The 23,391-nt window shown below is 43.8% G+C and overlaps 1 protein-coding gene across 22 annotated transcripts in view; it reads left to right on the top strand.

Annotated features, from left to right (window-relative positions):
* Positions 1–23,391, top strand: part of LDB2 (LIM domain binding 2) — a 345,799-nt gene that overhangs the window by 55,702 nt on the left and 266,706 nt on the right. The gene's annotated exons all lie outside the window — the stretch shown is intronic.

Raw genomic sequence — 23,391 nt, 5'->3', positions numbered from 1 at the left:
AGGCATTTGCCCCTCTGGGCCAGCTGGTTGCAGAGTTGGCCTTTGTGCAGCACTACTACCATGTGTACCCCTCAGCTATTGCCCAGATGTTCCCAGTGGGGCAGCCTGCTTTGAATGGTCAAAGCATGTCCTCCTGGAGGTCAGCCACAGCCAGCTGGGTCCAAGGTGCCAGCTCTGAGCAGGCAGGGTCCTCCTTAGCAAGAATTCTGGTGTTCCATATTGGAAAACTGAAAAATCCCTGATAAAAAAAAATCCCAAAGTCACTCTGTAAAATACCCCAAAATCCATGTTCCTCCACAATTAAAACAAAAGACCACTATAAAGAGAGAGAGAGAGAAAGTGAGACAGAAAGACAGCAATCAGTTGAGCAATGTTTTATTGATATATCTGCAGTGTTAAAGCAATTTGGAAGACTACCAGTGTCTCTATCATAATACTAAAGTGAACTCTAAATACATGTTACATGAATATATATTTTGTTGCCCCCTCAACAGGGGTAAGAGCCCCCCCCACACAGGGGCTACAGCTCACCCAAAAAGGGGCCATATGGCCCCTACAGGGGCTACTACCCCCACCTGCAGGGCCCAGATGCCCCACCCCAGTCCTCCAATTGCTGCCCCACCTGGCCCCATCCCCCGCCAGTTACTGCAACCCCCCAGATAGCTGCTACTCCAGCCCCCCCACTCTTCCAGAGCCCCCAATGGCTTCCCTGCCCAGCTCCAGCCCCCATTTGCTCCCCAGGCCCCCATAGCTGCCCCCCCAGCCCCAGGCACCAGCACTAAAAAAAAAAGCCTCTACTCATCCTAGAAGCAGGGGCTGGAGGGGCTCTGGGGCCTCCTGGCAAAGCATCCCTGGGCAGCACAAGGCATCAGGGCTCAGGGTTTGAGATGCTGCAAGAGGCACATGCGGGCTGATTTGGATGCACCTTATGAGTGCAGTCTCCCAATTTCATGCCAGAATTTTAAAATTTACATTTTATTTATTTTTTGTCTTTTAACAGCTCAGTAAAAATGCTATCTGCAGTTTTTTTGTCTAACATTATGAAGCTATGATTAAAGTGAATGCATGAGAATGCACACAAATCTCATTGTGCTGAATTTGTACATTCACCAAGACCCTGGATTACAGAAAGTTGTCAATCCCTTTCAAACATATTGAAACTAACTATGCTACTAGTCATAGTGAAGTGATAGGTGAGCAGCACTAGCACCTTCTTGAATTAACTCTCCCCACTTTAGAATCATTGCTTTGGGAAAAAATAAGGGAAAAATGACACTTGATTTTGAGACATGCTTCTTGAATAGCTTCAAACAATGTGGGTTTTTTCTGATTTTGTTAACATTCAACATATTCAAAGGGGTGAAATTACTGAGGTGAACTCAACTGCTATAATGGAATTCTTGAGAAATAAAATATTAGAAAAATCCAAAGGCATCTCAGCGAATTATTATGTACCTCCAAATTCTTTCCTAGCACTTGCATGTGACTTGCATGTCACATGTGGCTTGCAAGGATTAATGTGAGTATTCAAGTGTAGCTCCCTTCCTGCTCCTAACAGAAAAAACAGAAACTGAAAATTGTTTCAGTTCTCCCTTTTTTTTGGGCATGCTTTTATTACTAACTTAAATGACTGATTTTACCCTCAGATCCCAAAACATCCCAGTGTAAGATTTTGTTTGATGGCTGGGCATTTTTTTAACTTTGATGACAACTTCTTAGAAATCTGTTGTGGGACCCAGAGACCAGTTAGTTATTCCTTAAACCAAATTTACTTGACAACTGAACCAAACTTTTTTGGGATGGAAACTCTTTTATACAGGTATCATTATTGGGTAACATAAACAATACTGTGTGACTTACTATCCAGTTATACAGCTCAAATGTTGAATGCATCAGCTGAATTGTGCATATTGAATCCTCCCAGGAATATACTCCATGCAATTTGTTCACTTATATTGTTCGTTGATTAACTCTAAATAGCCAGGAATAAGGAAATGAATAAATAAATAAAATAAGGGAGTATATACAGACAGTTGCAAGAGAAAGGGCTAAATATTCCAGCCTAATTATTCCTCATCCATAGGAAAGTAGGGCTGGAATAGTTGGCATAAAGTCAACTAGTTCAGCCTCCTGTTCAACCATACCCAACTAAACTGCCCCAGCAAATTGTCTAACTGCTTTTGAAAGTTTTCAAGGATGGAGATTCCACAAATCCTCTAGGCACCCTTTTCTAATGCCTGACCACCTCATAGTCAGAAAGTTCCTCTAATCTCCAGACTAAATTTCCCCTGTTGTAGCCTAAATCCATTGCTCCTAGTCCTGTCTCTTAGTATAGTCACAGAGAAAAGTCTATCTCCATCTTCTCTATCATCACCCTTCAGGTATATGAAGACTATTATCAAAACCTGCCTGAGTCTTCTCTTACTTTCCGCCTTTTCATATAAATAGTGCCTCTAGGCTTCTGATCACTTTTGTTGCCCCATAGTGGACTTTTTCAAACTTTCCATGTCCATTCTGAGGTATGGCACCCAAAACTAAACAAAGCACTCCATGTGATATCAGAGCCTCTGGCCATTATCTTTGAAAACTCATGCTGATCAGGGGAGGTCCCGAACGATTGGAAAAGGGCAAATATAGTGCCCATCTTTAAGAAAGGGAAGAAAGAGGATCTAGGGAACTATAGACCAATCAGCCTGACCTCAGTCCCTAGAAAAATCATGGAGCACGTCTTCAAAGAATCCATTTCTAAGCACTTGGATGAGAAGAAGGTGATTAGGAACAGTCAGCATGGATTCACCTAGGGCAATTCATACCTGACCAAGCTGATTTCCTTCTATGATGAAATAACTGGGTCTGTGGATATGGGGAAAGCAGTGGACATAATATACCTTGACTTTAGGAAGGCTCTTCATACCATCTTCCACAGCATTCATGAAAGCAAGCTGGGGAAGTATGGGTTGGATGAATGGACTGTAAGGTGGACAAAAAGCTGGCTGGATTGTCAAGCTCAATGGGTAGTAATCGATGGCTCAATGTGTACCTGGCAGTCAGTATCAAGTGGAGTGCCCCAGGTGTTGGTCCTGGGGCCAGGTTTGTTCATTAACAATATGGGATGGGATTGCACACTCAGTAAGTTTGCATATGACACGAAGCTGGGTGGTGTAGTAGATATGCTGGAGGGTAGGGCTAGGATTCAGAGTGATCTACACAAATTGGAGGATTGGGCCAAAGGACATCTCATGAGGTTCAACAAAGATAAGTGCAAAGTCCTGCACTTAGGACAGAAGAACCCCATGAACCAGTACAGACTTGTGACCAACTGGCTAAGCAGCAGCTCTGCAAAAAAGGACCTGGGGATTATAGTTGACAATAAGATGAATATGAGCCAGCAGTGTGCCCTTGTTGCCATGAAGGCTAACAGCATATTGGGCTACATTAGTAGGAGCCTTGCCAGTGGATTGAGGGAAGTAATTATTCTGCCCTACTCAGCACGGGTGAGGCCACATCTGGAGTACTGTACCCCCTACTATAGAAAAAATGTGGGCAAGTTGGAGAGAGTGCAGTGGAGAGCAATGAAAATGGTTCAGGAGCCAGGGTACATGACTTCTGAAGAGAGGATGAGGGAACTGGGCTTATTTAGTTTAGAGAAGGCAAGACTGCGAGGGGAATTGATAGCTGCCTTTAACTACCTGAAGGGGGTTCCAAAGAGGATGAAGCTAGACCAGGGGTGGGCAAAATATGGCCTGCGAGATGTATCCATCCTGCCAGGCCATTCTGTCTGGCCCACTGGGCCCCTAGAAATTTTTTAAAAATTAATATTTATTTGCTTCTGGCTCCAGTCAAAAGTGACAGGAGCCAGGGGCAGTAGGCCCCATGGGAAGCCACAGCAGGCCCTGCCCCCCACACAACTGGAGGGACCATGAGGTTGTTCCTGCCCATGCCAGAGCGGAAACCTCAGGTAAGAATGGGTCAGGGGGCATGCTGGTCTCCGTCTGGCCACAGGGTTGGGGTGGGGGGGCTGGGAGCGAGGGGGCATGTGGGAGCCAGTGCTGGTGGGGCCCAGAGAAGGGTGGCTCCCCTCTCTCCCTGCTGGGGCAGCCCAGCCTGGGTCCATAGAGCCCAGGCAGTTGTGTCCCAGGCTCCTGCCAGCCTGCTCTGGGCCCTGCCAGCACTGGCCCCGGGGCACTGCCTGGCTCCTAAACCCCCTGTCCGGCCCTGGGGGCAGCACGGGGGGTGCCTGGGGCTGCTTGGAGTGGCATGACCTGGTAGGAATGTAGCCTGGGGTGCGAGGAGTTGGCGCAAAATATCCATCCTGCACCTGAGGCTTGGGGCAGCAACGGCCCGGCTGCCCCTCAGGAGGCTCCAGTGGGTGCTGCTGCCCCAGGGGGAAGGCCTGGGTCTCCCCACCCCACAGGAGCTCAGCAGCAGCTCACTCCCTGTCCCCAGGCTGGGTGGGGAGGCTGTGTCAGGAGCGGGAGTGGATCCACAGCCACTTTTCTGCTCCAGCAGTTCCTGCAGCTGCAAGGAGCCCAGGGGCCCTGGGGAAGTTCCTGGCCAGCGCTGGGGGCAGCACAGGTCACCTCCTAAGGCTGCTGGGGGTGGCATGACCTGGCCTAGGGTGCGGGGAGCTTGGAGAGGCCGCAGGAGCTTTCAGAGGAAAAAAGCAGCCATGGCTCTGCTCTGGCTCCTGGCACAGACTCCCTGCCTGTCCCAGGGTTGGGGGACAAGCTTCTGTCAGGCCCCTGTGGGGTGGGCGGGACTGGGCTATCCCCCCGGGGTGGTGGCAACCGACAGGCCACCCATAGGGGAGGCAGCCAAGCCTTTTCTACCACAGACCTCAGGCACACAATGCAAATTCTGCACCACCTCCTTGGGCTTCCCACATCCCAGGCCAGGTTTCCACTGACTTGTGCCACCATCAGTGGCTCCAGGAGCCCCCCCACTACCCCCAAGCCTGACAGGTCCTTCCCTGGCAGCCCCCAGCCTCCTGGTAGCAGCAGGAGCCACCGGAGTACAAATGCAGCCATGAGGCTTGGGGCAGCAAGTACCCAGCTGGCTCCCCCCTTGCAGCCCTTCCTGAAAACCCCACAGCCACACCCTCCTCCAGACACAATTACGCATCCCACAAATACCACACACACATACACACATCCACAGCTCTCCACATACTCCACATCCACTCACCCATACCACCCAACACCGCTGCACATCCTACACACTATACAAGAGTAAGACTACATTTTGAGCTATTATGCAATCACTTCTACACAGAAAGCACAAACACAGAGATATCAGGAAAAAAATCTATTTTTTAATTGAATTAAAATATAACATTATGGGTATTTGATTTATAGTACATAATATGTTTTTTTCCCCCAGTTCTAAGATAGCAAAAACCCTCTTCTCTGAAGGAGTATTTCTGGTGGCAAGAGTCAGAGGTCAGGGGTGGGACTTCCAGTCCCAAGATGGTGACTAGGGGGCAGGGCACCTGTCAGGGGCTATGTAGCAGGAGTCTTACTTTCGGAGCCTCTCTGGACATGGGGCTTCGCCCTCCTGCAGTGGGCCAACCGCCTGCTTACTCTTGCCTGCCACGCCTTGATCTTTCTTGTGATTGATAGATGATCTGAATCAGCAGGAGGCTGCCCGTTTATATATGCCCCAATGACAGGGGGCGCTGTCTGCGGCTCCTTTTCCTCCCCTACACCACAGCCCATGTCTCACAGATGTTGTTGGCCTGACCTAACATGGGCCATGTTCCTAAGTCTCGGCCCTTCTTTCATTCTTGGGGCTCCTTGCTGCCCCTCCTCATTCTCGGGCTCCTTCCTGCCCCCTACCTTGGGGCTTCTTGCTGCCCCCTGGCTCTGAGGCTCCTTGCTGCCCCCTTCAGCTCTGGGGTCTCTCGTCCTCCAGACTCCAGGCTCCTCACTGCCCCCTTTTTACTCCGGGGCACCTTGCTGCCCCCTAGCTTGGGGCTTCTTGCTGCCCCCTCGCTCGGGGCAGCCTAACTGGGCCAATGTGCCCCTACACAAAGCTGCGCCCCCTTCGGCACCAGGAGACCCCCGCTCTCGTGGGGCTCCCATGAGGCCTCCTCTAACCCCTTATAGCCTCACCCGGTCCTCCGGTTAACCATAACTGAACAGAACCATAAGCCAATTGGCTATAACACAACAACAAGCCCGCCGGCTATAACATACAATCCAGTCCCACCTGTCTCTCCTACCAAGCCTCCCAGCCAGGGTTCTTTCTACCCTGAAACATGATGCAGCTACTCCATCGGTCGGTCTGCTCGACTCAGCTCAGCTCCATTGCAGAGTTCCTGCTTCTCCAGCTGCCAGAAGGGGACTGCCCTCCTGGCCTTCTGCCTGGGCTTAAGAAGGGCTAAGCTCCGTCCCTTCCTGGCTCTAGGTTTTCCCCGGTTGCTAGGGCAACCAGCACCTGTGCAGTCCCGGTGACTGGCAGTTGCGCTTCTCCCTTCCCGCCACTAGGGGTCTCTCCCGAGCCATTTCTGCTCTCAGTCGCAGGGCACCTGAGAGCTCTGCGACAGGCTGGGTTATCCATGCGGCCTTCAACAGCTTGCCAAAACTTGCTAAGTGGTCCTATGCCCAAAATAATTGCCCGCCCCTGAGCTAAACTGTTCTCAGTGGTGACAGATGACAGAACAAGGATGAATAGTTTCAAGTTGCAGCAAGGGAGGTTTAGGCTGAATATTAGGAAAAACTTTCTCACTAGGAGTATAGTAAAGCACTGGAACAAGTTACCTAGAGAAGTGGTGGAATCTCCATCCTTGGAGGTTTTTAAGGCCCCATTGACAAAGCCCTGGCTGGAATGATCTAGTTGGGGTTGGTCCTGCTTTGAGCAGGGATTTAAAGTAGCTGACTTCTTGGGTTTCCTTCTACGCCTATGACTGTATGATTCGATGAGGGTTACTGGTGTTGAATGGAGTGGAAGAATCGTTTCCCTTGATTCGCAAGTGACACTCCTTTTAGGACAACCCAGGATGCCGTTAGGTTTTTTTGCAAGAAGAACATGCTGTTGGCTGATATTCAGCTTATGGTCTACCATAATAACCCTTAGGCCAAGGTCCTTCTCTGCAGTACTGTAGCCTAGCCAGCTAGTCTATATTTGTGCATGCGGTTATTTCAGGACTTTGCACATGTCCTTTCTGAATTTCATCTTATTGATTGAAGACCATTTTTCCAGTATATCCAGGTCATTCTGTATATTAGTTCTGCTCTGCAGAAAATTCACAACCCAACTTGGTGTCATTCATAAATTGAGCTCTGTTCCATCATACAAACCATTAATGACAACTGTGAACAACACCTGACCCTGGAGAGACCCCTGGGGAATGCCACTTGATACCTCCAACCAGACATTGAAGGCTTTGATACACGTGTAAGTGATTTATCTAAATGTGGATTCAAACTGCATCCAATTTATATGCATACTTATTTATATGAGAGTGATATATGTTCATTTGGTCATGTGTGTTAAATTACGCACCTCCTGGCACCACTGGATGGCGCTTACATGCCATGATGTTTTTACAGGTTCATGTAGTTTGAATTATCATGCTTTAGGCAGCAATGTTCTAGACAGAAAATATATTTAATTTTAATTTAGTTTTAATTATTTAGCTTTATTTTAAATACTCCAAAAATTTAAATATTTCACCTTAAATATAAAAAAAATAAAAGTTTAAATATTTAAGATTTAAATGGTTAGCTTTAATAGCTTAGGTTTAATTTAGCTGTAATTAATAATACATATGCATGTATATATGTATATAAAGAAAATTAAAACTTTCCACTATGTAAAGAATAAAATTTATTTGCTTGCTCTTCTGAGCCTGGTTTATTCTTGTGGGGGGAGGAGGAGGAGAGTGGTTGAGGGGCTTAGCAGTGGGGTGGGGAGACCTATCAGCAGCCAGGTAGAGCACAGCTATGACATCTTCTGGAGTGTGACATGGAGATATGGGGCTACAATGAAGCATTTTCTCTGGGCAGCAAAACAAGGTGGCCATATGATAGCGTGGTGCACTGAAAGGCCGTGGGAAGGTACTCTGAATCAAGGAAGCATTTATTCCAGAGCCCTCTTTATTTGGAGGATCTATATTTGCAGACCTTGCAGTGATTTCAGGCAGAGAACGGGCCCTTTCAGTATGTCAGAGGCACCAGGTCTCTGAGGAAAGACAGCAGTGGTTTGTCTGAATGCTAGCTCACCGTCTTTTGTCGCTGGTAGGATTAAGGCTGGGTGGGAGGGCATCTGGATGACTCTTGCTGACATGAGAGCAGCTAGACCCCGAACAATAGATGGAAATGGCCATCCCACCATTGTTTATGGTCAAGGGGCTACTTAACTGCACAATGGTAGCAAGTAAAGAAGTTGAATGCTCACTAATTGCTCCTACCTGTTAGCTTTCTAGTTTGTATCCATTTGCTTGTGAAACTTAAAGGCTGTGTGGGCATTCTTATTTTGGCTATAGCAGTCTGTATTTCTAGTTATTGTAAGGGTAAAATTATAGCAGGTTAGCATAAGGGTAAATTTAACATGGCATAATGCATAGGACCATAAAATCTTAGCCACCTCCTCACTGTAGCTTAGCTGAAAAAATTATTCAGGGCCTCAGGGGCTTGCACTGAAGGTTGAGGGGCTGCAAGGACTGAAGGGCTCGAACAGGGCCAGGGTCTCCCAGGGCTCCCAATGCAAGTTCCCAGCCACCCTCCCAGACCCCAACACACATGCTGCCTTCACAGGCCCCCAGTAGCTCAGTTCCTGGCTCCTGTCCTGGCTTATTCAAACACCTCACCCACCACATTCCTCAAACCACGAAAGACATATGGAAACAAGTGACATAAGAGGGGATATTAATTAGAAAACCATCTGCTAGGCAAGGAGTGCTTTCCCTCAGGCCCAGCGGGGAGAAGTAAGGGAAGGCACCTGGGGCCTGAGAAGGCTTCCTCAGGGGCTGGGATGAGTTTTTTAAAGCTCCCAGGTGGCTTGGAGGGTCTGTCCTGGGACCCGGCTCTCAAGTCCTGGAGGCCCTTGCATGCAGCTCCTTGGTGCCGCCACCCTGCCCAGCACCCATCTCAGAGCTGGCCCCAGATGGGGGCATTTTCCCCTATGAGCAGAAGAGAAAACTGCCCAGTGTCTGCCCATTCCCAGAAGGGCCAGCCTAGTCTACATGGCACTGACCCCTCCCAACCTCCTTGGGGTGCTGTGTCTCACATGTGAAGTGAGTCTGCTGGTTCTCGGCCCGCAGGCAGGCAGGTGGCCAAGGCCAATAAAAGATTGCCTCTTGCATTGATTCCTGGAATACCACAGCTATAACATCAATCTAACATTACCATAACTTGCTTAATTACATTATGCCTCCATTAATTCTCTTTCAGTTTCAAGTAGGAATTCTCTTCCTTGGTTTCCTGTCCTAAATAACTGTGTGGCATTGCTGTATTTTATAGGCAGATACAGCTGTACTGAGTAAAGCTCAATGTTACTCAGAAGGTTGTATCAAGGCTTAATTCTGTCTACAAAATGCTTAAGAAACCCTTGTATTTTGCACTTCTGGCATGCATATTGCTGCTATTCATTGAATGAGACTAGGAAACAATAGAGATGAATTATACAGTCTGTATACTTTTCCTCATTTCAAAATATTAATTCCTTACACTGCACACTACACAACACAGATATTAAGACAAAATTCCTTCATTAGGCGTTTTAATGATTCCAGCAACCTATGATTGTTTCTTTACAGAGCTAAAAGTCTTTGCTTTTTCTTACCTTAACACTTCCTTCACTGCACCTAACACGTAGTCTGACTTTTTTATTAGTATAATAAATAGAAGTTTTGTCCCTCCCATTGCTGAGACTTTTACAGTCTTGGATTGTATCTGTACTCATACTTGAATTTTCAGTGTTGACGCAGTGTTGGTAGCAACAGGATCATCATTTTTTCAGAGGATCTGAGTTTGCAGAACTTGCCATGATTCCTGACAGACAACTGGCAGTTTCAATACATGGCATACTCCATCTTAAGCTTGGCCTTTAAGCATACCAACCCCCACCCTGAGGGTGACTGGTGACTGCTTGGAGGATGAGAGGGAAACCTCCAAGAACAATTCATTGCCCACTATTGTGTATGTCAAGGGGCTACTTTCAGTGTTGGCAAATACTGTATCCAAGTGATAGCTAAGTAGTTTACACTAACAGCAACAGAGCTAGTGGACAGGACACTGCTGTGCCCAGTATCAAGCTAATTTCATATCAATCAGAGAAAGAGGAACTGATCATGGCCTTGATCAAAGTGGAGTAGAGGGAGATGGAAGTCGAAGAAGCAGAGCTGAAGTTACTCGAGTTAATGAACTTCTGGGCTCTGGTATTGCTAGGTTTATAAACCACCATAATTTTTCTGACTGGTTACTCCACACTGTTAAAACAGCTCAGAGCTGTCTTTTCCCCCACTGAACAAGCAGGCTACAAAGAGCAGTGAGAATGAAAGGAGCCAGGTGTAACAGGAGAGGTTTAGGAGGGCTTGGTCCTACATTAGGAATAGGCTGCTGCATGTCTGCAGGGAGCCAGACTCTGTGCTTCAGAGAGAGCTTGGCTTCTCCAGCCCCTGGGAAGAATTTTTGGCTAAATCTAGTCTGGCTCTCAGCAGCACAAATTCAGGTCACCTGCCCCTGTGTGGGACCATCATGCAATCACAGGGCCCTGCAGAAAAGAGGAGCAGGCAGAAGCAGCTGTGCTTGGGGGACTGTCTGCCACCAATCATGTCTAGAGATATGGGCAGCAGCAGGGGAATTGTGTAGAGCAGGTGTTTTCAACCTTTTTGGGTCAATGTACCCCTGGCGGCTGGACACAGAGCGGTGTGCCCCCAGCAGCCAGATGCAGGAAGCAGGGGGTGGCGCATGGCTGGATGAAGAGCGGCGGCAGCTACTGTGTGTGAGCTTCCCCTGCTCTGTGCATCCAGCCAGCCAGGCGGAGCCCCTGGGATCATGTGTGGCAGTGCTCTGTCCCCGCCTGCCCACACATACCCACTAGGGACTTCTCAAGTACCCCTGGGCATATGCATACCCCTGCTTGACAACTCCTGGTGTAGATTAGTATCATGGAATTTCCCCCAACCACATCAGGCAGCAGCTGAGGAGACTCACCCATTTCTTGGATTGAAATTATCCCACAGCTATCACTGAGCCTACCCAGCTCCTCTTCTCTTATTGTTCTTTTTTCTTTTGGAGACCGTCTTTTTTTTCTATATGTGTACAGCACCTGGCACAATGGAATCCCACCCTGTGGCTGGGGCTGCTGTATGCTCCTGCAGGATAAATACCGATCATATCTGAGCCTGACACTGGCATAAAAGGGACTGAGAAATGGGAGAGGGTTTAATCAATACTTTCAAATAGATCAGAGCTTTCCTTTAGTTGAAGTTTTTGTGACTATTTTTTTTTCCAGTTTTTCATCTTTCTTCCCCTTTCCTTCCCTGCTGGTGTCTGTGCAAATATGCGCATCTTGGAAGAACAAATGTATGAACTTATTGTGCATCTGTGTATTTGGAGGCATGTGAATGGAAAATGAGTCTGTATGAGTGCTTCTGACTTCCTAAGACACAAGCATCTCAGGAGTGACAAGTGATCAAGGTTTGATGCCTCATAATCCTCTCATTTCTCTGTCCTAGGAATATTTAGATACAACACACCATAGTTCATTCCAGACCAGGGCACAGAGGCTCAAGTGTATAACTGCGGGACAGTCTAGGATCCCACTGCTGATATCTCCTAGCTCAAGTGGCTACTTGAAATTTCAAGTGTGTGTGTGTGTATGTGTATATATATATATATATATATATATATAGAGTATATTTTCATGGTCATAATTGAGTACTTCGCATTTCCAGCAACACAATCTGCTTTATCTATTTAACCTCACTCACACCCACTGACAACAAGGAAGTGTGGAGATAAGAAATTATAGGCTCTGGAGCTACACCTGGTGGGCAAACTGTGTGCCTGATAGACGTTACAAAACCAATCACAGAACCTGGTTCAATTACATCAGGTTCAGCTAAGCTACATCCATTGAGCTTTAGTTATTATGCGATAATGAGATTTAGTTATCACCCCTAAACAATATTTAACCCCATTCATGTGTATCACGTTACAGGTTGTACTGTAAAGTGTAACGTTTATCATGGCCTTGAGTCACTGAGGACTACTTGCTAAGTATGATGACCCAACCAGTTACGTATGCACCTTACAGTACTTGTATCTAGTCTGTATTTCCTTAGCTTGTTAATGAGAATGTTATGGGAGATAGTGTCAAAACCTTGCTAAAGTCAAGGTATACCATGTCCACTGCACTCCTCTCATCCACAGAGCCTGTTGCTTTATCATAGAAGGAAATCAGATTGGTCAGGCATAACTTGTTCTTAGTGAATCCATACTAACTGCTCCTTGTCACCTTGAGGTATTTCACAATGGATTCCTTAGGGACCTGCTCCATGATCTTTCTGGGTATAGAGGTCAGGCTGACTGGTCTATAGCTGCCCAAATCTTCCTTCTTCCCTTTCTTAAAGATGGGTACTATATTTGCCCTTTTCCAGTCATCCAGGACCTGATCCAAGCTCCACGAGTTCTCAAAAAGGGTAGCCAATCAATCAATGGCTCCAAAGTTACCTCACCCAATTCTTTCAGTACCCTTGGGTGCATCTCATCCAGACATGTGAACTTAAAAGCATCTAGCTTCTCTAAGTAATCCCTAACCTGTTCTGCCATTACTCTAGGCTGTTTGTCTGCTTTCCTATTTATCTCTGCTGCTGACTGCATTCATTATCTGGTAGCTGTGAAAACTGTCTGTGAAAACTGAAATTTTTCAGCCTTTTCTGCATTGTCTGTGACTAAATTGCCTTCCGCATTCTCTAAGGGACCTATGGGACCCCTGATCTTCCTCCTGCTTTTGACATACATATAGAATCCTTTTTTATTGACTTTTAAGTCCCTTGCCAACTGCATCTCAAACTGTATGTTGCCCTTCCTAATTTTCTCCCTGCATGCCTATGTAATGCTCTTATACTCTTCCCTAGTACTATGATAATACAACACATTTTAGTAAAAGTTTGTGTCAGTTGTTGCACTGCACTAATCTAATTCATTCCTATTAGTCCTTTCTTAGTGACTTCTTTGTTTTGTAAAGTCCACTGGATAGAACTTAAACCCTGCTCTCCAGATAAGTAGTGAATCTTCAAGGATGCTCCCCAAGCATAACTGTGTTTTTTTGCTTATTTTTACTGCCTTTATTGAGATTCTTCCTATGAAGCAAGATATAAACATTGTTAAAAAGTTAAACTGCAAATGTGTGTTTTCTATGCAGCTGTTTTTTGCAGCTTTTCTGAGACCTTCTAACCCCTTACACTGACCTTTCCCTACTGTGATATGCCTAAACAGCTGTTACGACTGAGCCTTTAAAGCAATCAAGCTTAGTACAGTATTTAATCAATCTAGAATTACAGCAGAATTTTATAGTTCAAATGTCACTCTTTACACCTAAGTTGTTTTCCATTTATTTTTAACTCATCTGTCACGTTTTTCTTGGATAAAACTGTTTAAGCCAATAAAAAATGGCATAACTCTTATGGACATGAATTATGTTAGAATTATTAAAAAAAAAAAAAAGGTGAAGAAACCCAGTATGTTTATATACAGCAGCCTGCAAGCAGAGCACTGGATGCTAGAGTGAAGCAAGAGGAATTTTATTGTATGCAGTGGGTATTTCTATTTGCATAACAATTCACCACCCTCTGTAGCTATTGAATATTCATATTCCCGTAGTAGGGCTCTTTGTATTTACAGGTCTGTTTAAGTGTGAGATGGCATCCAAGCCCTCTAGCGTTTTACTAGGGTAGATGAGTCACTTGCTACCTTATTCTAAACCTTTCTAAATAGCACAAGATCAGTGGTGTCCCCATACACCGCTCCAAAAACTCCTTTTGCAATTGTAAATGTAAAACTGCAGTGACTAATTTATTTTACTGCTCCTGTAAAACCACCTTTACTAGCCTGGCTTAGAACATGGAGTTTCCTTTCTGGGGACCACTAGGAAGGCTCTGCAGGTCACTGTTAAGTTACTAACACTGCTCAGAGAACCACTGTATTACAGGAAATTGATCCTAATATAACCGTGTATGGTAATAAGAATTATCATAGTGAGAATCCAATATTAATAATATGGTCTATAACTGCATTTAGGGGTTCTAGGAACTATAAATCAGGAAAGCATACTTTGTAATAGCTGTCACTGCCTCTCAGTGGAATTATAGCCCTACAATTCAAAAGATATAGACATTTTAATTTATATAAAATAAATAATCAATCTGACTATTTTCCTGCCTGCAATACCTTCCTTCCTCTTTCCTTCCATGCTGCTACTGCACTATTATCCCCTGTGCCGTAGTCTTCGTTGTCTAGCACTGGAGCAGCTCTTGCCTCCCACTCTGGCAACTGCATCGTCTCCTCCAGAGCAGCTCCCAACTCCTGCCTAAGCAGCCTTTTCTTCCCTGCAGGAGTGTCTGCTGCTTCCTTCTCTAGATGTTTCCTCTCTCCCATTATGCTGCCTTTCCATTCCAGCAGCAATCTATGCAGGCAGATTAATGTATTCCCGTCAACTGCAAGTGAGTATTAGCATAGTTTACTGCTGATATGTTCCATTACACCATAGTTACACAGACAGTGAGCTCCTTATTTTAAAACAGATGTAAATAGTTTCTTCCTCTGAAAAGGAATCAAGCCCACACTCCTGACATTTTGCAGCACCTGTGTACAAACTTTACTTTTAAGTGATAAGTCAGCATAATTAGGCAAGATTGTACTTTAGAAGTACCAAGTGAGTTTCCTCTTCATCTCAGTTGGGAAACAGAACAAATGTCAGGAATCATGCTCTAGCAGGTTGGATTCTGAAAGAAGATCATGGAGCAGCTACAGTGCCTTTCTAATCAAGAGACTTCTTTCCAGATCATAGTTAATGCTTTCACAAGACCTCATCAAATTGCATTGCAATGCTCTGCAACAGCTACACGCACAACTGTGTAAATAACGTTCTGCCACTGTTCTGGCAAGTTATCACATTAGTGGGGCCTAACTACAGATATTATACGTTGGCGAACAGGCATAAACATAGGGCCCTGTTGATGGGATAAGGAAAGCTTAAGTGCTTGATGGTGCTGGAAGAGGGAAGGGACTGGAGTGTGTGCAAAAATGACAGATTTGAGATTCTAAGAGAAAAGAAAAACTGAGTTTTACAGGGTTTTATAGTGCAAGCCCTACAAGCAACAGTGTCTTTTTGGAGAAGGGGACAGGAGTTCAAGACAGGGATCTAAAGTTTACAGACAGAGCGCTGGCAGGCAGCAGGAGACCGCTTAGTGACTCGCTATTTTATTGGATATTTACATTGATGCCTAGACAGAGGGTGGGTTTTGCTTAGGGTTCTACGAATGATTATCATCCCCAAATGCATTAAAAATGACTTTCACAAGTACCGTGTGATCTCTAGAGAGTAAACAGTCACCCTCCTCTGACACTTGGAATACAATTTCCAATATACCAAGTTACTCCCTTTCCTTCTCCATTCCTTTCTTTTTTCTAATACAGATCTCAGTATTGCGTATTTTATTGGTGAGGAAAGCAGAAATTTTCAGAGAATAAGTGGGAGTCCGGTGGCCCACTCCCATTCAGTTTCAATGAGATTTGGATATCTCACTCTCATGGAATACCAGCCCTAATACTTTTTGGATGTCAGTTTGCTATTTTAGTAATATAAAATATATAGGAATGTTTTTAGCCAATGAGGAATGCTTCAGCCAATACCTAAATGTAGGATTAATGACTCCCCCTTGTACATTTTTTGTCTAAATTTTCCATTGTGACAGGATTAATTTTTTATTTTATTTTTTTTTATTCCCAGCCTCTGTTGCATTTGTTTCCAGTGTTTCTGACTTCTGGGTTTTTTTGCATCGCAATACTTTATAAATATAAATGGCTTATGGCTTGATGCACCTGAATGGGATTTCCTGGCCTGTTGTCTTGTGTTTTGGAAACCAGGTTTTCATTGTTTGTTTCAGTGAAATGGCACTAACAGTAAACTAACTGCATGGCTTCTCTTAATGGTCCCTAGCCAAGATTATTTGAATCATCCAACAGAAAGGCATAGTTCATGCACCATATGTTAATGATGGTAGATAACAGAAACAGTAAATCTTCCTTTCAAACTTTTTGGGCTGAACATCTCATGGGACAGATGTTTGCTTGTTGGCTGGTCTGTTTATTATTTTTCTTAAGAAATGTATGTGTGAAATAATGCAGACTTGTTCTAGGGATAGGGTATCTTTGGACTAGCACCAGCTGCCTCTGATGCAAGAGGAGGGGAATGCAATTACTTGTGCTGAAGTTTGTACATATTTCCCAACATTTATAAATGTTTACAAGTAACAAATCTTCATATAAGTAGGGCCTTCAGGGAGTGCTAAGCCCCCATCTGCTGGAGAATTTTATGTCAAGTCTGGTGAATTTTAGGTTCTATTTTCTTTATATTATATCTCTAATAACTATTATTACTATTATTTGATTGTACTATTTATATTTTGGTAGTGTCCAGAGGTGAAGCTAAGATTAGGACTCCAGTTTATGTTATTTTCTATAGGAGCACAGGGTAATAGATTCTTCCTCTGTCAAAGCATCTGTCATTTAAATCAGGAGTGTCAAACTCACACCATCTCATGGATGCCCCTGAATCCTAGCCCTCCTGGGAGCGCCAAGGACCATATATTTGACACCCCTGATTTAAATAAACAAGCAATGGGTTAGAGAAAAGAATTATTCCTATGTTACAAATAAAGCAAAAAATATTGTAAGGGTCTAATCCCCAGTGTGCTGAACACTAATCTTTTGCTCCAGCCAAGTACTTTGGTGCATAGCTCTGATGAGGTCAGGGATTTTAATGGTTATTTTCAAAACAGGAACTTTTGAGGAAAAAAAATATTCAGATTAGTTTGGATAGTTGAAGGGTGAGATTCTTTGCTGTGCTTTCTGAGAGGGAGAGAAGGAATTCTGTGGCTTTAAATCATCACCTGCTTTTTTATGCAGTGCAAAGTGGCCAGAGACATAAGTGAGACTCTCACCTGAAGTGTCCAATACAATATAAGCAATTAGTCCATAGATTTTTAGTAATGTTGGACTAAAGTATTTAATACACAACTGTAAAAACAATGTTAGTTGGACAGATAAAAAAATACTTTAAAAATTACTTACAAAATCACAAGAATTAGGAGCAATTTAAAGTATAACTTTAAAGGAATCATCAGAGAGCATGCTGTAAGAATGTAAAAATGTTAATTGGATTCTTCTTTCTCAGATGGAAGTATGATTGGAAAGAAGGAGAGTTTCACTCCCTCCGTGAGTGAAAGACTGTGCATACAAAAGAACCAAAATCAGTGTACAACTCTTATGTACCTACTGATGCCTTTGGCTGATTAGAGGCCAGGATAGGATAAAATAATGGGAATTTTGAATTCCATTAGGAAGTTTCCTATTCATCTTCCCTGAAAGATGAGGCAACAAAATTCTGTGTTGCGCCTGACTAATGAAAAGGGGGGGAAGGCGGCCTCAACTCCTAGCAGCACCCTTCATCACGAAAGAGTAATTTAACAGCCCTACAAGGACAGCTAACTGGTAATAGCAGGGCCAGTTTGTGGAGCAAATGCATCTAGTTAACAAGAGGAGTAAAGCCATGACTGTAAATAGGGCACCATCTTCACTGCAAAAGGCAACCCTTTGAAGATGACTGTAAATACACCCTGTTCCTCTTTGGGCCCGCTTTCATTCTCTGTCCCTGTGTGATATAGCAAAGTCTATATCAAACTATGATATAGATATCAAACTGTCTTTTAAAAAAAGAAAAACTATGCTGGAATCTTAAAGGATTTTGTCATCTTAAAATGAACAAAAAAGCATCAACCTTGTGTTCTTTTAAACTATTCCTATAGAGCCAAAGCTCATACTTTTGCTTGTAACAACACCTAGAAGGAATCTGGAAGATGAGATTTTTCCTGCAACCTTGTCACCTGAACAGCTAGTAATAATTAGACATTGGAGATCAACCCTTAGTGACAGTGCTATAAAAATAATATTATTTAACCACTGAACACAGTGCTTGTTTTCCAGACAGTCTAGGTGCTTTCCCATGCAAATACAGTTTATTCTCCAGTTACCTTTATTGTACTGAACAGCACTAACTACCCTGAGCCCAGTTCTTTTGGGAGAATTCAAAGTCAACTCTTTCAAGTGCTAATTCCTATAATGTTCCATTGTGCCAGATGCCTGAAACTTTCTTTTTTAAACTCTTTCTCAAAATACTTTCCAGGGTTGGTATACTGCCCCAGCCTCACTTCTTATCCCACTACGCCTGACATTGTTCTTTCAGACTAAAACAAAATAAAGCAGAAGAAGTAGTATAATATATAAGTGGAGAAGGAATCATACCTAAGAAGACACTTAAGCCTAGAATTTCAGTCTTTATTCTCTGTATGTTTCCTCTGGCACCATTATTAGTTCCACTTGGTATGGTTCCTTGTTTATTTGTACTGGAAACTCTATGGGACTCAGATCTTCCATCTTATATTTTTGTAAAGCATCATACACAATGGTACACAATAATAGTAATGTAGGGAAAAAAGCTTAGATACACACTGGTCAATATTCTCTCCTGCTTTTGGGTTTCACCAGTCAGACTTCTGCGGTGCTTTTAATTTTCCAGTAGTATCATTTTTCCTGTTTCTAGAATGCATAGACAATGAGCTTGTAAGAGAAGAGAATTAGTCAGTTCACTCAGCTCTTTACTGTGTACTGCCTTTTTCAGTATTTGACCCAGTCTCTCCCCTGTTCCTCTCATAGGACACACAACATTGCACATGAAGAGTGTACAGAATGCATAATTATTGTAGCGGGATGACTTCAGAACAGCTGAAAATGGAATGCAGCTGAAGCTAAATTGGAAGCTAAATATTGAATTGATCAGTACATGATAAAGTCACACGCATTATATTTTATCATTAATTGCAGCAGGAGGTCCTAAAAAACACCTAATAATTAGTCGACCTCCTAACCTCAGAAAACAAAACTTATTAGTTATATTGCCCTTCACAATGTGTTTTATTAATAGCTTCCTGTTGTCCTCATTGCTCATTATAAAATTAGAACTGCAGTTACTGTGTCTTGATGATGACACAGTACAAATAAAGTATTTGGATTGAGCAAGTATAATGCAGTTCCAGTACTCCTTTATCAAAAGTAAGAATGTTTATTACTGTTTCTAAAAAGGAAATGGGTATGCTCAGGAAAACTGTGTGGCCTTTTTATAAAAAAAGCAAACTCTGGTTTTTAAAATTGAAGCATGTATTAATGAATTTTTGGAAAGTTATAGTCCTTGTTCCAAATGCTCTTTTGCTTATAGTATTGGCTTAGATACAAGATAGCCAGGCTTTAGCATTATATTCATAAGCACATCTTTTACAACATAGAAACTAAAAGTAGGAAGATACTATTTTAAAAATATACATTGTAAGGGATTATAAATTCCATACACATATCTTGCAGTTGCAGTTTTCTAGAGTTTATTTCGGTACTAATGCTTGTTCGTATGCTCATTGAAGACAACAGCAAAATTTCCTGTGATTTCAAAGCTGCTGACTCAAGTCTTTACTGAGAGGGTATGTAAACAGGGAGTTAATAACAAAGTTTTAAAATGAATTTCTATGAGAGGAAACGAGAAGTAGCCTGTATAATGAAGAGTGACCAAAAAGACAGGAGGCATCTCATAATCCCTCTAACCAAACTAAAATATGCCCGACGTTGGAATTGTCTACAAGGAAGAAAGAAACAAAAGTCAGCAAGATGACAGGCAAACAACGTAAACGTCACTTCGAAAAGGCTGTGAAAAATTATTAGGATAATATTAGCATTTGGAGCAAAATTAAGCCAGATGTCTAGTAGAAAAAAAATGTTAGTACATTCCCAACTATCACGTCTTGTACTATTGTCCATTGTGCAATACATTCACTCCACAAAGCTATAAGACATAAAAGATCTAAAGCTGCTCCATAACACTGATTTACTGCAGTTATAAGTCAGCCAGCAACTCCAAGCATATTTTTTCTAAACTTTTTTTTTGGTTTGGTAGAGTGCCCTCAATGGAGCTTCAGCTTGTTTGTATTTAAACATCAGAATGTCTCCATAATATGAACTAAGGGATTCATTTATTTAACTGCATTAAAATTGTTTCTAATTTGTCTTTGTAGTGTTGGATTATGATCTAGGACTTTTGTGAGCAGTAAGATTTTTTGGGTGATGGCTTTAGTTGGACCAGCTGCATAACTGGGATAAAGTTAGACAAACATTTGAATGCAAGGCATTCTTCATCAGGTCTGCAGAGGAAAGCATATATAGGGATGAATAAAAATAGTGGGTAGAACAGTGGAATTGGAGAGGGGAGAAATTCCCAGGAATAGCAGACAAACAATTAGCAGAAGAAAAGAGGCTTGATTACTGGGAGATCAAGACCTGTCAAAAGGGATAAGAATCATTATCATCTGTCACGTGTAGGAAGAATTTTTGGAATTATATTATATGGGGCATGTCTACAAGTTCATTAATGCATAGTAGTTAGTGCACATTTAGTTTAGTTCTTGCTTAATGAAGTACTAACTACATTTGCAGCAACTACAGTTACTGCATAGTAGCGCTGGCACAGTTTTTTAGTGACATTTACTGCACAGCAGTCGAATACTACTGCTCAGGAGTGTATTAGCATGTTTTTTGCCCAGCATGCTACTGCACATTAAGTGTCTCATGTGGATGTGCTCACTGTGCCCGAAAGTCCTTATCAGCGTTCAGTTCTTGGTTCCTAGTATCCAGCCAGTTTATAAATGATTATCCTAAACTCGCCTTTTATAGATGTTCGGTAGATTTCCCTTGAGCGTGAAGATTGTGAAGTCATAAAGGGAGTGGTTGTTCTGTGAAGAATGTGCTGCTAGTAATATTTGTGTGTCTCTGTACTTTATATTTTTTAAAATGAGAGTTCATTATCATGCATAGTTGCTGTTTAGCTTTACCCGTGTAATTACTATGAGGGTATTTGATGCATTGGATCAGATATATCACATTGTGGGAAAGGACTCTGTAGGATCTACAAATTTTGATGGATTTGTTGTGGGTGTTGTAAGTTTGTTGTGTGTGTTGATTGTTATAGGAGTGGAAACAGGTTGTAGCAGTGTGTTGGTAGGTTAAGTATCTATTGTTGAGTCAAGGCCATGTGTTATATGATGTCTGTTGAGCTGTGAGGAATTTGCTTCTGATGATGAGCTATGCAAGTCTAGGGGGCTGTTGGAAAGCCAGGAGCAAAGGGACTACAAATTTCTCTCTCAAGGTCTGATCTTTGAGTGTAGGTTGTAATTGTTTGATAATTCTTCTGATCTGTGTGGTGTGAGGTGGTACATGACCACCAGTGGAGTGCAGTCACAGAATGGTTTCTTTTTGTATTGTAGTAGGTTACTACAGGGTATTTCGTTGGCCCTTTCAAAGATATGAAGATATGATCTGCTTCTCTACTGGAGGGCCTTTTTGTACAAGAGGAATATTCAGGCTGGCCTGGTGAGCATGGCGAGTATTGCCCTCAGGGCAGATACAGTAGTATCTGAGGGCCTGACTGTAGATTTCAGCTTTCTTGGTGTGCTTGCGATGATTGTTTGTTTATTGACATAAGTATGGTGGTGTAACAGGAGGCCCCAAGGCAGCTGTGGTGCTCCCTGGTGGTCACTCTCTGCTCCTGTTCTGCTCTGGTTCTAGGTACCCTCCTTGTACTCTCACCTGCCCCACTTTGATGGTCTTAGTAAAGTTTGGAAAGGAAGGCTACCCCAGGGCCCTAGAGCAAAACTTCACACTGGCCTCCTCCCAGCAGATCTCCTCAGATCCCATGGAACTCACTTCAGTCCTCACACTTAGTTGGCCCTCCCAGCCTACGGTGTCCCCCATGACACCTGTAGCCTTGTGGGTTAATAACAGCTACTGAACCTCCACTACAGCTGTGCCCTACCTTACAGGTGTTTCAAAATGTAACTCAGTTGGGCACTTTGCCCTAAGCCACCGGGCTACCTTGGCCCTCCACTTCCCTGCAGTAACATCCTCTGGCCTCCATTTGCTTCCTTCATGGTTTCCAGCCCCTTCCTCTAGCTGGCCCTTTTCTGCCTAGGCCCACCACACCAAGTCCTTGTTCTTGGGCTCCAGCCTTTGTCTCACCCTCCTGTACTCTCATCTTCACCTCTCCTGGGCTCTGGGACCCCTGGCCCCATTTGCCTCTCACAGGCTCTTGAACTCTGCCCTTCTTAGGCTCTGGGGCCCCTGGCCCCAAGCTCTGCTCCTCTTTAGGCTGCAGGCACTATAGCCCTGTTAATGTCCCTCTGGGGTCCCTTAGCCCCAAGTTCTTCCCCCCTATGTGACATAGGCTCTCTAGCCCTGTTTCTGTCCCTCTGAGGCAATGTTGGGCTTCCTGGCCCCTGTCTGTGCCATAAGTCTGACCTCTGGCAGGGCTCAAGGCAGTTGTGTGCTCTTCATGCACTAATGAGACCTTCAGACCACTGGTTTAAAAGTATAGTCAAAATTATAAGCTCTCCAGCTATAACACAAACTGCCTCACTCTGGTCATATTCCTCTGCAAGCCATCCAAGCCTTACTTGCAAGGCCCCTGTCAGCTTCAGAGACCTCCCAGCAGTCCTCTAAGCTTCAGAGCTCTTTCCTCTCCTGCCTTCAGGGCCAGACTGACTGCTGTGGCTCAGCCCTTGACCTATGTACCCCAGGCCCCACCTCTTTCCAGTCAGGTGACCTCCCCAGCTAGTTACAGATACTTTCTGATTAGTCTTGCTGGCTTCACCCCAGGTAGCTCACTGCAGCTGCCTAGCTGCTGTGGGGGTGCCTTGTCTCTCTTGCTAGACTCAACTCTGCTGGACTATTGTAAGGTAACTCACTCTGCAGTATGCCCTTCTAACCTATGTTTTTTCCCCTGGCTGACTATTTTCTTGTTTATTATCTCCTTCTCCTGCTCTTTCCTTCTCAAATATAAGGAGCCTTCTAGCTCTCTGTTACAGCTAGTCTGTGGGTTTTTTGTATATGGTGGTTTATAGGATGCCATCCCAGATGTGAATCATGATGTCTAGAAAGTTGATGTTAGTGTAGGAGTATTCCAGAGAAAGTCTGATTGAGGAATGCTAGCTGTTAAGACTGTGGTAGAAGTCAGTAAGTGAGTCCAGGTGTTTAGTCCAGATGATGAAAATACCATCTCTGTAATGCACAT

The sequence above is a fragment of the Crocodylus siamensis genome, chromosome 2, assembly GCF_052110815.1.
Source record: "Crocodylus siamensis isolate JL-2025a chromosome 2, ASM5211081v1, whole genome shotgun sequence".
Lineage (NCBI taxonomy): Eukaryota > Metazoa > Chordata > Crocodylia > Crocodylidae > Crocodylus > Crocodylus siamensis.
This window is presented reverse-complemented; position numbering and strand designations above follow the sequence as displayed.